The following is an 18,299-nucleotide window of genomic DNA, read 5'->3' on the forward strand; positions in this document are numbered from 1 at the left end:
CAAAAGCATTTTCCTCCACATGTTTTAGCAGTCACTAATTTTTTTCTGTTGTTTGGTGCTGGGCAGGTAGTGCACAGCGAGTTCATTAGAGCCTTTCGCCGAAAACAGCTGCTGCTGATTTGATGACAGCGGTGAGCTTGAACCAAACTAGTAAAGTTGTGGGCCACATAAAACCAGTGCAATAAGCTGAAAAATGCTTTGTAGAGCAGGCAACTGCAAAATTAGGCTCTTTGTGGCTTTGTCACGAGCGGTGCCTTTCATATAACACAGTCGTTTTGTTGCAGGATTTAAGACAAAATTCAAATACAATCAGAGGAGTTTGAGAACTGAAAAAACATACAACTAAAACCTGACAGGGACATAATGATCCCAGTGTTTCAGTCACTAAAAGTTGAGCTCCAGATAATATTTGTGTTGCAATCAGATGACTTCAGAGTCAGTATCATGTACAGACCCACCCAAGTTTGTCCATAGTAGTCAATCATGTTGAAAGTTGAATGCTTAGTCTCCTGTCGTCCTGTTTTAAGAAGTCTTGATTATGAAAGGTCTGACGCCTCATGTGAAGTCACATCAACCCATTATATTATTCAACATCATGGTTTAACATTTTGGATTTAAATATTCAATCAGTTGTTCTATGATCTTGACTGAGTCTAATATATGTGTGGCCACACTACAACTTCCTAATCCTGGCTGTATGAGACCAGTGTATCGTCTTAGGTGATTACATGTTACTAACCAGAGTTGAGGTAAGGTTCTGTGACCTGTGCTGGAATAGGACTGTTTTTGTTGGCCTTGTTCTGGAGTCTCACTCTTGACTTGGACTTGTCTGTGCTCAGACTGGGCGGGTTTTAACAGGCCTTCATGTATTTAGGGCTGCCCAATAATATTGCATTGCGCATTGCTTTATTCTCTCACAAATATATATTGTCCATAATGAAGGATTTAAAGGGACACTTCACCCTAAAATCAAAAATACATATTGATTATTATTGAATATTGAATGTACTGTGTTCCATTTGGGCATTTAACATGTAAGAAAACCTTTCGCACATCTGAAACATTAAACCGCTTAACCAATTATTCCCGAAGGGTCACGGGGGGCTTGAGCATTTCCCATCTGACACTGGGTGAGAGGCAGGGTACACCCTGGACAAGTTGAAACATTAAACTTTAAATAAATACTTTTAATTACAATTAAAGTGACAGTTACCCCAATTTCAAAAATGCACTGGTCAGTGCTATCTAGATTTTTTGGTGTGGGTTGCAGAGTTTTTGAGTTCATGGTCGTAGAGATGTCTGCCTTCTCTCCAGTATAATGGGACTAAATTGCACTCTGCTTGTGGTGCTCAAAGCACCAAAAAAAAAAAAAACATCTGAAAAATTCATTGTGTCTCTCCAAAAATCATGACCTGATTCCTCAAGATAATCCACAGACCCTGTGATGAGCAGTCTCATGTAAGAACTATTTTCTTTCTGTAACAACAAGGTCTGTTGATTATTTTGAGTAACCGGGTCATGATTTTTGTAAAGAGACAGTGCTGTTGACATCTCTACGAGAACTCAAAAACTTGGCAACTAAAAATGAAAAAATCTAGACGGATAAATAGCACTTTAGGCCAGGGGGAAAATATTTATTATGGAGTGAACTGTTCCTTCAAAGCTCACTGTAATTAAAATAATTTATTTAAGGTTTTAATGTTTCAGATGTGTGAAAGGTTATATTGCATGTGATGCATTATTACATGTTTTGATTATTAATATGATAATTTCACATGTGATATTGCACTTTTTTTTTACATTATGACACATATCAGTATGAATACAAATGTTTGTGCAAGTATTGTGATTGATTTCAAAAAGTGTGCAGTCTGACTCAGATGATTTGTCGAAACAAACAAACAAAAAACCCCAACAACAATTCTGTTACTGTCCACAGTGAACTCTGTACAAGCTAGAGCCAAACCACGTCAAATGAGCTGTTTTGATCTGACGACCAAATATACAAGATGTGCAGTGAATATCTCCTGTGCGGGACCTGAGGCTGAGCTATTACATGGACAGCTCACTTACACTACAGAGTGTGTCTGCAGTGTGTCCGCCTGTGGTTATAAAATGCATTGAGAAGGCGTGTCAGTAATTTAGAAAAGCAGCACAGAGTGCATCTACCTCCACTCTGCGCTGATCGTACCCACGCTGAACTGCACTTACACGGCCAGTTGAAATGGTTACAAAATTGCCGTGGACCAGCGCACTCGCCATCTCACAAACTCGATTGTATCCACAGTCAGACATTGCAAGCATTCACCAGCCAGTAGCAGAGGTACTGCTCTAATGATCAGAGGCAAACAGCTAGCAGAAGCTACAAAGTAAAACCTCTTGATCTTTAGGGAAACGCTGCTCTTCTTCTGTGATTTGCACCAACATACACATTGTTACAGAAGGCTGCTGCCACATTTCAAAAGCAACCTTTGAGGCGTGCATGAAAACTTGTTGAATGTTGTAGGTGTTTTTTAAAGGTCATCAAAACCTAGTTTTAGCTGTCAAAGCCATGCTAGATGTTGATCTTTCTGCTACGATCTGCCACAAATCATCTGTTCATCTATGTAGGAAATGTTTTAATGCCAAAATAAAGGCAGTTTGAAGCTTATTACCTGCATGGTCATAGCATGAGGTAAGCATTATGGTTTTACACCACACTGCTCACATACACTAGTACTGAAAAGAGGATGTGGGTCAAAGCTTGATGTTATAGGCACTTACCATGGTAACAGTGACGTCAGACCGGTTTGTTATAAACACTGCGGCAGCTTACTTTTCTTTGCTCATGTTTGTTCGTGTTTGGTGAACAATCTGTCATAGAAGGGTTTCTCTGTTTGAAAGAGCTGTTGGTGTTATACAGGGTTCCAGTCAACTGTTTCATAATGTTGAAAATGACAAAATGAACATGCAACACTTATATATTAGGCCTGGAGGTGAGCAGGCATGTGGAAAAGATATATACATTTTAGATAATGCTTGTATCTGATACATGTAAGTAATATTTATGCCACTCAAACTCTTATCTAACTCTTGGAAAACTAATATCATCAGTAGATATGTGAAATATCAAACTTATGTGAGTTGGGCCATCGTTAGTGAAATGGAAATCTTGCATGTTAAGTAAGTAAAACCTTACAAGACATATGCAAGATATCATATATATTAGGCAAAGAAATAAAAAACAAAAGAAAAACATTTAACATAATGTGGAGAAATATACAGTAAACATTATTTACCATGCACTTCACTTACAAACTGCACACATTGATTCATACTTAATTCTTGTAATTATGCTGTATGATAAAAATGCCACTTTCATTCATACATCACAGTGTGAGACCATCTAATAAGACATACATATGAAACATGGAATAAAACAGGACCACAGAAAGACACTGGTTGTGAGGTACCTACCATTGCTTGATATTGATGAATTTACAAAATACAGTTTCAGAAAATCAAATATACATTTTATTTTAAATAGTCAAAAGCCAGTTTTCTTGAATCTGTCTACATTTAGATCTAGACAGGGTTGGATCGGATTACCTTGAAAAGTAGTCAGTTACTGAATTACATTTGTTAGTTATTAAGTAATGTAATCGATGGATCAGAAAAAAATTTATTATAATCTGAATACTTTGGAATTACTTTTGGATTACAGTTACTTAAAAACCAAATATTGAAAATGTTGCACTTTATACTAAAAAATGGACACATCCACAAATATTATTTTTCTCTTTAAACATCTCAAAACAAAATACATTTTTAAATATGGTTCTTTTTTTCTCACACCAGGTCCACCACAAAGTGGAGCACTTGTCTAAGTAACCCAGTATGTCAAACTCTCTTTTCTTAGATCATTGGTTATCATTCATTTGTTTTTTTTTTTTTAATTATAATTTCCATATTTGAAAGACATAATAAAAAAGAAATCCTTGCGAATGTAACTATGACCCAATTACACATTTTTTTTCAATTGTAATCTGTGTTGGTAATAGGCTAACCATTTTTGGTAATCTGAATGCATAATCCCAATAATAATAAACTAGCTAACCCTGTATTTATGGGGGGACAAAGCCAATACATCAGGAACATTTCAAACAAAGTAGATAAAACATAAAGAAATCAGTGTGATTTTTTTTGTGATTTTAATCTCAATATTGTCCTTACAACCTGTAGGGAAACGATATAGATACACTTTTTTACTAAACGTTTATATGTTTATCTGAAACTTTTAAGTATGTCACTCGAACCGGATACAAGATTCTTAGTACATATATGTAATATCAAAGTTATATGAGTTTAGCAACCATTACTGAAACTGAAATCTTGGAGTACTGCATAAAAACCTTACAAGACATGTAAGCCGCCACATATATAATATAATATATATGCATGTATAATGGTATATATTTATATACAGAAAGCATGTCTTTTCTGTCAGTATCATCACTATCATCATAATATAGCAGAAACAGCTGCAAAAATTAAATCGTAGTATGAAACATCTGTGTTGTATAAGACATAAAACATAGGTGTTTACTATTGGAGGCAAAGGGAACTTCAGATAAGGTTTTCTCTATTTCTTTCAGTATGGGAAGGCTAGTAAAAGTTTTGTCTTTTTTGCTTTTATTTATGTTTGATGACTGGAAATGACAAATATATATATATGTATGTATCATGCCAGATCAGCCAGCTTAATATATGTACAACTGCAGAGTGGTGGATAAGGTATCATGCCCTCTAGTTCCTCCCTCTTTCACTCATTTGATAGTTCTTGACTGCTCATTATCTGTACAGCTTCTCCAGAAGTCCTCTCCCTTTCATTACATGTTGAATGCTGCAGCCCCCAGCAGCAGCAGCAAAGAGAAAAACACCGTATGAAAGCCATCCATCCCCCTTTGGGAATCAAGAGGAGCCCCTATTCATTTGCTTAATTACCTAATTAACAGAAAGCTAATTACTTTGTTGTGTGCACGCGTATGTGTGGAGAGGCTGTTACGTAACTGATAGTGATCCTCAATTAATTTGTAACTACACTCCATCAAGTCAGGGCCTTAATCCACACAACACATCACCAGCGTGACACCAACAAAACATGATAATAAATTCAGACGCAGACAGACGTATGGCTGCTGCTGCCGGGCTCCGCTGAGTTCACAGATCCAGTATTGACATGCAGATCAAGCCACTGAAGAATTAGAAAGCTTAGATCATATGTTAGATTGTCTTGAGAGCACTGTACATACATTTGTTTTCTCTCTAATTACACAAGACAATCATGTTTACAACCTTTTTGCAAACAAAACTGCAGTAATCCTATAAAAGACTGTAGGATTGGCTTAATATACAAATCATCAAGTCAGTCACAAAGCCTGATAAGAATATTGTTGTAGCTGTTTTCTCTCAGGAATGTGGAAAGGTCAAGAGTTTTCTTTTTCTTTTGTGTTTGCTTCATGTAATTCTTTTTAAATTCATACATTTCAGTTATGAAGTTCTTTCAGTTTTTGCAGTGGCTTTTTGTTAATATGTGTGTGTTGTGGGCTCTGATTCATACATTTGAATTCAGCTCTGCTGCTTCTATCAGTTAAATGACTCAGAGGACATCTGTGTGTAGCTGTGGCTTCATGGGCCCTGAGGTCATTAAACACAACATTGTGGTTGTAGCTCATGCAGGGACTGATGTATGTCTGTGTACCTTCAGGGTACTTGCTACAGTATATAACGGACCTATAAAGTGGGGATGTAGACTTTTATTTTAGCATGCCAACTTTGAGCTGCGGGATGGAGTTAAATATTTATTAATACATCACTATTTTCTGTTCATAATGTAGGACTGAGTAATGTGGTTTATAAATATCTTCATACTTTTGACTATTCCTGGATATATATCTCAGTATACTCATTTTCTTGAAAATAAGATAAATTCTCAAATACTGCAAACTAGGACTTCACCATCACTATATTTTTGAACAACAATGCAACAATATTATAAGGATGACTGTGAATGCTTTCACAAAATCAACACAATGAGATTTTTGATAAATAATCTTCAGTAATGTGAATATATTGTGTAAGTGGGTAAAGGTAAATTAAAGAACAATCTTTAAAACCAAGAAAAGACAACACATGCCAAATCACAATACAATGATAGTCTCATATCACAATACTGATATAATATCAATATATTGCCCAGCTCTAAAACCCTGTTTAATAACTACATTTAATTTAGTGAAGCATTCAAGTCCCGTCTTTGTTTTTAACACTCTTCTGTCCAGAGTTGGGGTGTTGAGAAATGTAGTTCAATTACTCATTGAACTACAATTAGCATTACCTGAATGATACTTTAACTTCAGTCAAATCTCAGGAGCTTTTTAGCTTTGGGTCACGTAGTTTAGGATCTTAATTACAAACTACTTATTCATAGTATTCATGACTCATACATTATCACAGTTAATAGAGTTGCATAAACTCATAATTTCATGGCAGCTGTCTTCATTTCATTCTTGAGTTTAAAGTCAGACTGAAACTTAAACTTAGGTTTAAGTTAACTTAAAAACTTTTGCCAATCTATAATGTTTTGTGGAGATAACTTACTTTACTTCTTTAGATAAACTTGAATCTTTGAGTTTTAGAAACCCCCCACATTTTTGTATTTCAGAATTGTTTCGAGTGAGCTGTGAACCTGCTTTGTCATTATTTGGGCGTTTGATAATTAAATGGTTGCAAATGCAAATATTTAATTTTTAACCATTATTCATTCTTCAGTGAGTTTCCTCATTTTTTGAAATATGTCTGTTTTTTGTCTCTAAAACTCAAAAAGTCTAAAAAGTTTTTCTAAGAGGAAAACAAAACTCAAAAGTTTAGTGTAGACAGTTGCCTTGAAATTGAAATTTTAAGTGATGGCACAGTGTCACATCTCATTGGCCACAGTGTCAACTACTGACAAGGATGTACTATTTGATAAAAAATTACCTGTGGTTTTTGACCTAGATGTCAGCAATCGAATACTATCAGTTTCCAAGAAAATTTAGCATTTTCTTGACTCCATCTCAGCAATTTCTCCCTGTCCTCTTCTTAAAACACAGCCTCTGGCTGCCTAAGTGAGGAACGGCCTGCCCTCATCCATAAATCAAAGGCACTCTTTACTCAGTGTCTGTTCAGTTTTACTGTCTTATGAGATTCCAGACTCAGATTGTTTTAATTTCCTGTGATTTACTTTGGATGTATTCAAACTACTTTTTGAAAGTAGTTTTAGTTTGACAAGATACACTTTTCTGAGAGGAGTTAAATTGTGGATATTTAATTTAACTACTTTTCAGTGTGAAGTACAGAAGTGTACTACTGCCACACCAGAGAAACAAACGTTAATGCTTTTAACTTGAAATGTTTTGTTATAACAATAAGTAATAATGCCAAGATATCACATTAAAACATGAATTTATTTCATGTTAGAACACGTAAATAGTATAATGTTATAAAAAGAAAAATCTCTTAGAGTTTGTAGTTGTAATAACATGAAAAATATCTCGTTATAACAATACATTTTCACTTTCTAATGTGATACTAATGTGTCTTTCTTTTTCTGGTGTGGCAGCAATTCACTTCTGTAATGAAAATAGTGAGTACTTTTGGTAAACTACAGTTTTAAAGAAGGTTCCCCAACACTGTTATGTAAAAAATGTTTTGTTTCAAATGTATTTCTCTGAAATAAATGTCTAAAAAGACCCAAGCTTTGTGCACATGTTTTTGTTGTTTGTTTGTTTCTCAGTGTGCAGGTAACAGGAAGTAGTAGGTAATGCTGTGTTTTCCTGTTTCCTCATTTTGTGTCACTGTTACTATGAATTAACACAAAACATGAGCATGAAGAGGTTTGTTTATCTTAGTTTATTATCACAGTTTGTGTTACGTTGTTGTAGTTAACAGTAGAGCAGAACTTTATTTAAGACTGAAAACTGAAGAGGTGCATCAAGGCTGATGAAGATTAGGCCGATATTTGTGTGCAAAGTGACCAATCGCACATTAAGAAGCAGAAATGCAGCCTGAGTAGGCTATGAGAAACAGTCCACTGCTGCGTGCAGCACAAAACATGTTGCAATGACCACAATTGCTGTAATAATTTGTGTTTGGTGGCAGCCACTGACGCAAAACACATGTACATTTAAAGTTTAATGATATTACAGAGGAGGTTTATGTAAGAAATAGTGTAGTGTCACAACAGAAGATGGAGAATATTAACTAAAATTGTCACAAACTCACATAATACAGATTATTCTGTGGAAATACAACAGTATTTTTTCCTGTGACTGGGCTCAGTCAGAGGGTGGCGCTCTCTACTAAGAAACAGAATTTCCTAGTAGGGACCATCAGCAGCAGCAGTCCTACCAGATGCAGCCATGATAAATGTAATGTCGCTCATATAGCGAAATGAGCTGTGCCTCTCAGACCTTGGTCAAGGGCAAAAAACGACTTAAAATATTTTCTCTTGGGGTTAAATTAATGTTGCTTCACAATGAGTGTTAACTGGACTGTTGAACTGGCCTGTGATAACTCTCCTCTTCAGGGGTAAGTGACAGAATTGAATTACTGTCATAATTTTCTTTGCACTTCTTGTGATAAAGTGTTTGGGAGTGAGCAAAACTTTTCAGCCACAAAAAAAAGCAGCAGAGATTATTTTAATAACTTTGTTCAAATTTAAGATGCATTCAAGTCCCCTTGAAAATATTATGAAAAATTGGCCCACATGTCAGAAAATATAACCACAGTATTGCTGAAAAGAACCTGCACTCTGGTTATCTCTGCTGTCATTTTCCAAAAACCATAATACCGCCCACTTAAATAGTTAAAACTCCTCACAGTTGAGATTAAAACATCTTTGATGATTATGTCAAAGCATTTCTTTCTTTCTTTCTTTTTGCAGTACGGCTTTGGAGCAGTTATGATGAACGTCAGATGAAGAAAAGGAAAAAAAAAACCCTGAAATAATAGAAGTTCATTCTGCCTCAGTTGTAATTAGTCAGCTTAGACATTTTAGCTTTTCTGACAGCCCCCTCTCTCCTGTCACACTTTGAGCTAAAACTAATGCATATCATTACATTTCCCCATAGAAAGGACCTGCTAAGTGCTACTACTGAATTGTACTTGTGACTATGATGTTTCTTGTGAAGGATCCGCGATGCAATGAGCGTTGTTTACCGAGAGGCAGGTGGATATGACGTCACCGACTTGGAAGATCAACAACAACATCCAACATCCGCGATTCTTCCTTTTTTTTTTCTTCTCCTTCTTTTCTCTAATAACATTAAGAAAGGAGCTCCAGTAAAGGAGGCAGACTAAGGAGGCAGCGAGTGTGAAACTCCACATTTTGCCCTTTTTTCTCGACGCCCCTCGGTAAGAATATCTCTTTATTCCTTGTAGTTAAGTTACTTAGTTAGTCCCCCCCCTCCACCTCCTCCTCCACGACCACCCCTACCTCGCCACCAACACCGAGGCGAGCGGAGTAATATTGTGGTGTTTACGGTGTGATTTGTTGTCGCACGCGTTCTCTGGGTACACAAGCTCGCGTGCACGTTATCGTGTTCGTTATCTCATGCTAGCGAATAAGGTACCGTCCGCGTGCGCCTGTTAGCCTGCTGTAAAGCGTTTTTCCCTTCGGGTAAGTTTCACTATTATCATCATGTTAACATTCGCTTTGTTGTAACGTATCTAGATACCTGCTGCTGCTGCTGCTGCAAATACACGCTCACAGAGTTTGTCTTCGGTTTGTCGCTGCTTGTTTGTAGAATTGCTACAATTAGCGAAATAAACATAAACAAACACCTGTATTATTAGCATGTAGGCTGGTTGGTAGCGCTGTTTAATGTGACTGTAACGAGCCGCTTGTACACTCGTGCAGTAGTTTTTTTTGGAAAGTTGGGTTTCTAACTTAGTTGAGGTTACTCTTGAGACCCCGGGGGTAAACTACACCTTTATAAGCGTAGTTGGTTATAAAGTGCTGGTTAACAACAGCTATAATTACACCCCTACCTGTGAAAAGAAAGTTTTTTTAAAAAAACTTTCTACGGTGAAAGGGAAGTTTGAGTGCCGTGATTTCTTTGGAGTAAGACCAGGGAAGGAGCTTTTCCCCACGTGTTAGCTGTCCTCCCAACTCCGGAGCACCGGAGTAAGGCATTACAACTGCCCCAAACTAACGCTATTATAACCGTAATACATCTTTAACTAAACAGGCAGGTCCACTTTTATTTGTCTGTCTGTCATTTGCTTTTGTTGAAGCCTGTTTTGGTGTGGCTGCACACAATAGTGCGTACGAAGCGGATATTTAGCTCATTCCTGTTAACTTTTAATTGACACAAAACATTTAGTGAATTAAATTTTTCATTACGGCGGTGACAACTTGAATTCACGTTAAAAGTTTTTGACATTGTCTTATTTAACTGTGTTGCTCAAAGTTTGAGATAAGTGGTTTTATGGAGTCAGATGTGGTGTGGGTAACAGTTGGACATTTTCATAACTGTAAACAGGCTGAAGTTGCAGAGCACTTTATTATCACTTTTGGAAAAAAGAGTTTAAATTTGTAAAATTAACAATTAACAGTTGTCACTATAGTGTGCAAGTGGAGTGAATTTTTTTTCTTTTACTAACATCTTATTCTTGTGCATGGTCCAGAGGAATGTACAAAAATATTTTGGCCTGTAGACATACATTCAAATCCAAGTAATTAAATAAACTTCTATTCAAAAATATTTTAGGTGTACCTTCTGTTTTATTTAACATTTTATAACAAGTGTAATACAGACCAATACACACCAGCCACCAATATGATGGTGAATAGCAGATTTTAAATGTGTATGTAGATATTAGAAACAAATGTTTCTTCTATAACCTATATGGATTTAGTAGTAATTTGTAAAATCAGTATTTTTTACCAAAAAACATAATTTCATATCAAAAGAAACAGATTATGTATGACTTTTGAGAGTGAATTGTATAGATACAACAATGGAATATTACTCTAATATTTTATACAGTAAGTCTGCAGCTGGCAACAGCAGGACTAAAACCATCTGAAAATTTACAAAAGGGAAACTGCCGCTTTAACAACTATTGCTGGCAGTGCTCCCTCCTTCTTGGTCTTTGGATTAGTCATTGTCTGAGGGGAAAAAAACACTTTTTTGTCGGAGAAGTAAAGTAAACAGCCTCCAACAAGCGAACCTTGACAACCCAGATTAAGGAAAACATTGGAGATCAAACAGTGCTGCTGCTGGGCTGTTGTCATGAGCTGCCTGAGAGAGAGCTGCAGACTATTTGAACAGGCACTGGGGTTTGTGTGTTCACTTATGCAGAAATGGACCTTCACAAATGCTGACCCAGGTTTTAAAACACAGGATGAACTTTCTTTGCAACTTTTCCGAGGCCTGCCGTTTGACACGGCTGCTACATACAGACAGACAGACAGGCAGTCAGCATTGTGCTGTTTTCTGATGGGAACAGCCTAACACCGTCCCCCGTGTCTGCTTCTAGAAACAAGAATGGCTGTACTTTCTCTGCCCCATGCTACAACTGAATAAATTGAGTTGGCAGGAGGGAAAGTGAAAAAGCTTGAAATTTGAGGAAGAGCAGCTGTATGCATTGTAATGACGCAAGATCCTCAATGCACCAACCTGTGATTTGGTGTTATTTGGAAAGCCCTTGTTTCTAGTTTGGCCTCTTTAGGCTGAGGCTAAGGCTCGCTTTTTGGAGAGAGTTGAGGTTCAACTGCTAAGAAAGTAATCAGTCACTCATGCATTCAGTGTGGGGACTCCCATCCCTGAGTGGAGCGGCGCTCTCTTTCATCTGACGGCTCAGTATTTGTGAACACACATTGAAATACCCTGTGCTGGGTACGGAGGGGCTGTAAACTGACTGTGCACCCTTGCTTGCAGCTGAATGATAAGGAGAGTTATTTTTGGTCCAGTGTGGGAATAAGGTTCTGCGTTTTTGCTGTATTGTTTCTTTCACGTTTATTTGCCAGACTCACCCTTCATTTGATTTCAGATACAAGACGCCCTCAAACCGGTTGCTTGAAACACTTTTTTTGCACAAAGCAAGACAAGTGACAGATGAATAAAGGGGATGTTCTGATAAATGAATTTGTCATGTAATTTTTGCATGTTTGATTCATGTGGCACAAAGGGGGAAGAGTACTGGCAATATGAATACGAGTGCAGCACGCTCATTAGTGCTGTATTACATGAATGGAAGTGATAACAAAGGAAAGCAGAACAATATTTCCAGGGTAAAGGTTAGTGTGTCCCGGCCCCTGTGGCGTGCCCAGGCAGACGGTTCTCTCCGTGCCAGGGAAGGCGATTGGTCAGAGAGTGGACAGCTTCAGGTGTGCTCCGTGCAGCTCCTCAGTCTCTATGGAGACTGAGAAATGCTCAGGACGGCCATTAACTCATGCAGCCATTAATTACTGTCTTCTACTGTCATGTGTCCTTAATAAAAGGAGGGATGCTGACAAAAAATATCATCTGTCTGCATGGAAGGAGAGGGAGCACGTGACTACAATCAATTCACTCAAGTTACAAAATGATTTTACTGCTGGTTGTTGTTGTGCCTGGGATGCTGAAGTGTCCTGTATATTTAGTCCAAGTATATCTGTCAAGGTGGTGTATTAAATCAGTTGTTGGTTTGTTTGTCTCAGATGAAAGTAGTGGTGGTCTGTTTTTAATAAATAATTGGCATGTTGTACATGCAGTTAAGTTTGAATTAGTCTTGATGCAGCTGCATAAAACCCGGCCTCAGCCTCTGCTATTTTAAGAAGCTGTGTTGCAATGTTGCCAGTAAACAAAATTTTGCTCAGTTCCGTTCCTTTTATGACGGCTTTTAACAATTACTGTCTAAACTCTCAGAGTTATATCAACATATTTTACCTTGGATTTTAATCGAGCTAAAATTTGTGTTTATAAATGCTTATCTGCTACCTGAAGACACTGTAGGAAACAACTGCTTTGACAGAGCGTGTTGCTAATGGCCTCTTCTCAAACAGGATAAAGATGAACAAAAGATAAAAAAAAAAAAAACTAAAGGAAGTTGGCATTGTACTGTGGTGTGATTTGTACTGAGATTTGGCACCTTTATTAGGGTGCTTACACAGAATGATTACAACATGGAAACCTGTTTTAGATGTATTGTACTTTTAAACATCTTTGAGATGCAGGCACACGTTTTTATGCATTATTTAAATAAACAAATTAAACTAAACATTGAAAATTTTGAAAATTATTAAAAAATAAATTAAATGAATTGTGTCATTATCTAAAGATATCTAGGCTTTCTTTCTTTCTTTCTATGAATTGGGCAGATTATTGGCTTTGGTGGACGCTGGCAGTCATGAGGCTGATAGATGTTAAAAATGTCTACAGACATATCTGCAGGCAGCCTTGTCAGTGTGGTTGTGGGACAATCGTAGCGCTCCTCATGTGAGTTTTGGAAAGATGGTGAAAAAGTCATGAACTAAAACATTCACCGCATCCTGTGGTGAATGTTTGTCTAAATTTCCTCAGTCATCATCATCTTTTCTAAATGTTTACACAGTTGTCAATCCAAAGTGACAGCTAATCAAATCTAAAACTGTAACTGGTTAGTGTTATATATGTTATATATTATATGTATTATGTATGTCATTATGTATAGATTAATGCATTTGAATGCCGTTGCTTCTGACATACTGTACCCTAAATGCCACTCACTTCTGAAATCTACAGCGTACTCAATTTGTGTTTTTATATTTTATAAATTAATAAAAAAATCATGTAAAACAACATGTTACTGGCAAAGTGTATATTAGTTTGTGACGTGCATGCAATAATGGAATTATATATGACTTTTCTTTGTTTTGATATCAGCATTATATATTGGCCATTAGCTTCTCTGCTCTGTAAATATCGGCATCAGTCATTAGCAAACCTGTATTGGTCGACCACTACTTTATATACAGGTTGTTTTTTAAGCACTCGATTCCCTGTTCTCTTTTCGACTGAGTGCAAGAGCCTCTTAGCATGTTAAAATCAGTTTTTTTAACAGCACGGTGCTTGCCTGTTTTGGGAATGATGCAGGCAGGTAAGCTACAAACATTTCCATCCAGACATGAGGGGCTCAGCCATATGCTACAAGCTGTGCTCAGCTGCCAGGCGAAACCTCTACACCTGTTTCTATCAGCTGTCCGGTCTGTATGTCAGCCTGCGTGTGTTTATGATGCGGCTTCGATGGCCTGATGGATGACGTGGTGTTCATTCTTAGGCTATTTTCTATCAAATATGCATTGATTAATGTTTACACTGAGAAGGTTTAAGTCTAGTTTTTACTCCGACATAGCTTGACAGGCTCACAAGCTGTTTTTGCTGCAGTGATTCCTCTCTCTCTATGAACGTTCACAATATTTTCAAAAGTTAATGTTCCAGTAACATCTCTTGCTTTCATTTGCTGACTAGACTAAAACTTCTGCAAACAAAGTACATGCATTTACTGTTAAATAGTTTTCTTTTTTATAGTGGGAAAAAGCAAAAAACCTATTTATCAGTGAATATTGATGTTTTGCTTGCTTTTGACCCTTGAAATTACCATGCACCTGATATATTAATCAAGATTTGGAGTTGTGCTTAAACCTAAACTTCATACAGCATAAAGATGTAGATGTCGATGTAGATGTCGATGTAGATGTCGATGTAGATGTAGATGTAGATGTAGATCCTAATCATGTTGTTTTCGAAAAGTCATTTTGATTTCTTGCAATATTGTATGAGTCAGAAGAAGAGAAGAATAATGTGGTGACTGTTTAATTCCTGCAGCAGCTATTGTTGGAAAACTTACATGGTGGTACGCATGTTGAAAAGGTGTCCTCCTCTCAGATGTGGGATGTGTAATATTTACCTGAAATAGACAGTGTGATTCGAGAGTGGAAGAAGAAGCATCACCTTAAAGTTGTAATCTGTAAAGGTTAGACTCGTTTTTTAAATACATTTTTATGACAGTTTTTTTTGTTTGATATTCTTGTGTTGCTCTCGCCAGAAATCACCGTTCAGTCAAACATTGTGGTTAGATACTTTGTTTGTGTAGTTTTTTGTTTCTAGCGGTGGCACGCTTCTTTTTCTGTTCAGCTGTGGTGGCTGCACATGCTATGTCACAGTCTCTTCCTTTTCTGCCAGATAGAATAGCATTGTTTGGTCGTTTGATGGATTATTTGTTAACTATTAAATAAATCACTTACTGTTTTGATAGTTGATTAATTAGTCTAAGCTATTTTTCAGAAAAAATGTCCAAATTATCATTTTGGTCAACATTTTTCACAATTTTTCACCATTGTCTGACATTTTCTAAACTTACAACTAATCAATTATCAAGACAATGATCAACAATAAAACATTAATGAAAATGATCGCTAGTTGTGGCCCTAATGCCAAACAAACCCATGATCCTGCTACTTCCCTTGTACCAAAGTTTGGAGATTTTAAGACCTGTCTACATCTGAATGCTTAGAGCTACAGAAAATAAAAGCCTTCATAATCTGGCTATAGGTTGAATCATTATTATGCTACATCCATGCAAGAATGAGAGTAGCAAACCTGACATTTGCTAATGTGAAAATGTCACAGACTATTACTTAAACCCTGTTAACAGTAGGCAGCGTAATGTAAAATGAGGTTGCAGGAGCACATCTTTAAGGGCCTCATCCTTGACTTCTTGGCTGTGTTTTCAGTTGGCAGTCCCAGCCTAATAAGAAACATAACATGGCAGGGCCTGCTCTTCCATCATCATTGCTGGGTGGAAAGTTGGTGCGCTTTGATCATGTCTTTTGGGCGCATCACTCCGGCTTAGCCTGCTGCTCGCTATGTGATAAGCCATCAGAGTACTCAGATCTAAGCCGGCAGCTCCGTGGGCTTGAGGAGAGACAGGAGAGAGTAATGGAGATGAGGAGAGAGCAGCAATGCAAATTTTGTTGACAGACTGTTACTGCAGCTGTTCTCTTCGCCTTTGAATTCAACAATGTTACTGTCCATCTCCACTCGTCTGCGAAGAAAAGGCCATGTTTCATTTTTAAGTCCTTTTCTTTGTGGAACACCACTGTTCCCTTCGGGAGAACAGATCGAGAAAGATCAAGTATCACGATATCATGTTTTGTGATACCGCATCGAATCTCAAAAACACTGTTGTGATATCATGGTACATGCAGAGTTTCATGGCAGTGGTTCATTTTGCGTTGAGTTTAAACTAGGGCTGGGCGATATTTTGATATTATATTGATATCATGATAAGACAGTAGATATTGTCTTGGGTTATAGATATCGATATATCGTGATGTGGCATAAGAGTTTGCCTTTTCTGATTTCAAAGGCTGCATTATAGTTAAGTGATGTGATTTTCTGTTCTAGCTGTGTGCTGTTACACCATTAGTCATTATATCCACCTTACTGATTATTATTTATCAAAAATCTCATCATGTTGGAGGCGTCAATAGTCATTATTAACAGATTGTTGCAATATTGATATCAATTTGTTTGGTTAAAAAATATTGTGATATTTGGTTTTGATATTGCTCAGTCCCCACTCCTCTTCAAGTAAAAGCTCTGCATTCTAAACCTTAATAATAGTATGCATTATTATAATAAAATGTTTTATTTTATTAGTCATTCTGCAGTAAAATGCCCCCCCAAGTGTTTTACTATCATAAATAATGATTTTTAATTAATAGCACTGCAGTATTAATGTGTATGATGCATTCTACTTCTGTAGATATTAAAGGTTGAGCTATATGTTACTGGTAGTTTAGAGAAATATCAAGATATACATTGTATATCGTGGAATAGGCTGAAAATATCAAGATATTATTTAAAAGCCATATTGCCCAGCCCTAATTTAAACCTGACTGCTAGCTTTGTTGTTATCTATTGTAACTGTTCTGATTTCTTAAGAAGTAAACTTTTTAAACTCATGCATATGAGCAGATTCATGCATATGGTGGTGAGGAGTTGTATAATCTTTGCATTTTCCTTCACCGGTAGTTACATTAACAACTGATAATCTATTGATAATCAATTAGATACACAATGCGTGTCTTTTTCTCATTTTAAATTTTATTTAACAATTCCAGCAGCGATGTAGTTATGTGAAACATTACTTGAAGCACAAACAATTAAAACAAACAGAATAATAGAACAATATGGCTCTCACTGGAAATGGTTGCTGTTGTCTGCCTGTCTTTATCCAACAAACAGTGTCAAATGTCAATTACTGTGAAAAAACCTGTGAGATCTGGAAAAATAAGACACAAAACACACGTTATTGGATAATGAATTCTTAAGGGCAATTGACTGATAAATCATCAACATCTTGATTAACTGATTAATCATAAACACCCCTATGTTCTTTATGCTGTGACAGTTTTCCAAAAAATAGATAAAAGGGCAGTGTGGCGATATGATATGTATCATGATATCATGATACTGGGGTTACGATGCAGTAGATTGCACACCACCATATGCATAAAATCAGACTTAAAAAGTTACGTTTTTTATACAATCAAAACAGTGAAGATGGATAACAACACTGCTATCCTGCAGTTGGGGCTTTAAACATAACACAAAATGAGCACCAAAAAATCACGGTACAGTGTTTTTGAGAATCGATACAATATCACAAAACACAATATTATAATATTCAAGTGTATACCTTCTCACACTCAGCATTATGTCACCTTGCTTGCAGTATCGCAGTATTGAATCGTAACCCCAGTATTGTGATGCGTACAGGATTGCCAGATTTTGCCCTCTTTGGCAATTAAAACACCTTTAATTAGACATGCATATTAATCGCCTCAAAAACATTTAATTATCTTACAAACTGGTAAGATGTACTTACCTGATACAAGTTTACTTTGAAGTTGAATGCTCCGTTCTGGCTCTGCTTTCTTCTGTCTGTACATAAGACATCATTTTGAACCCCCCATTATGAGAGGGTGCTCCTAATTGACGGGTTGTTGCTTGTTTATTTGATATATATTTACCAGCTGGGTGGTAATTGGGAAGCAGTAATTACCCAAGATGCAGTGCAGCGCTTCAGCAGAGGTGCTAGCAGCGCTGATGAGTCTGGAGCACAGATGAAAGTATGCAGGTTACTATTATCATCCTTGCAGGCTGTTTAAATACTTGAGAGCGGAGAGCAGGGATGGCTAATTGGGCGCGGTGTCCCTTCTATAGTCTCATGGTTTACTGTGATGATGT

The 18,299-nt window shown here is 36.9% G+C and overlaps 1 protein-coding gene across 8 annotated transcripts in view; it reads left to right on the plus strand.

Moving 5' to 3' along the window:
* Positions 1-8,469: 8,469 nt before the first annotated feature.
* The window catches only part of foxp1b (forkhead box P1b), a 237,443-nt gene continuing 227,613 nt past the window's right edge, over positions 8,470-18,299 (plus strand). For 3 of the 8 annotated variants that reach the window (XM_084727700.1, XM_084727719.1, XM_084727737.1), the window contains exon 1: positions 9,508-9,697. The gene's annotated coding sequence lies outside the window, so the exon portion shown is untranslated. Of the gene's footprint in view, positions 8,608-8,962; positions 9,433-9,506; positions 9,698-18,299 lie in introns of those variants that run through there. The other 5 variants (XM_084727746.1, XM_084727754.1, XM_084727770.1 and 2 more) reach the window with 3 other exon arrangements.

Source organism: Lutjanus erythropterus, chromosome 2, assembly GCF_056507025.1.
Source record: "Lutjanus erythropterus isolate fLutEry1 chromosome 2, fLutEry1.hap2, whole genome shotgun sequence".
Lineage (NCBI taxonomy): Eukaryota > Metazoa > Chordata > Actinopteri > Lutjaniformes > Lutjanidae > Lutjanus > Lutjanus erythropterus.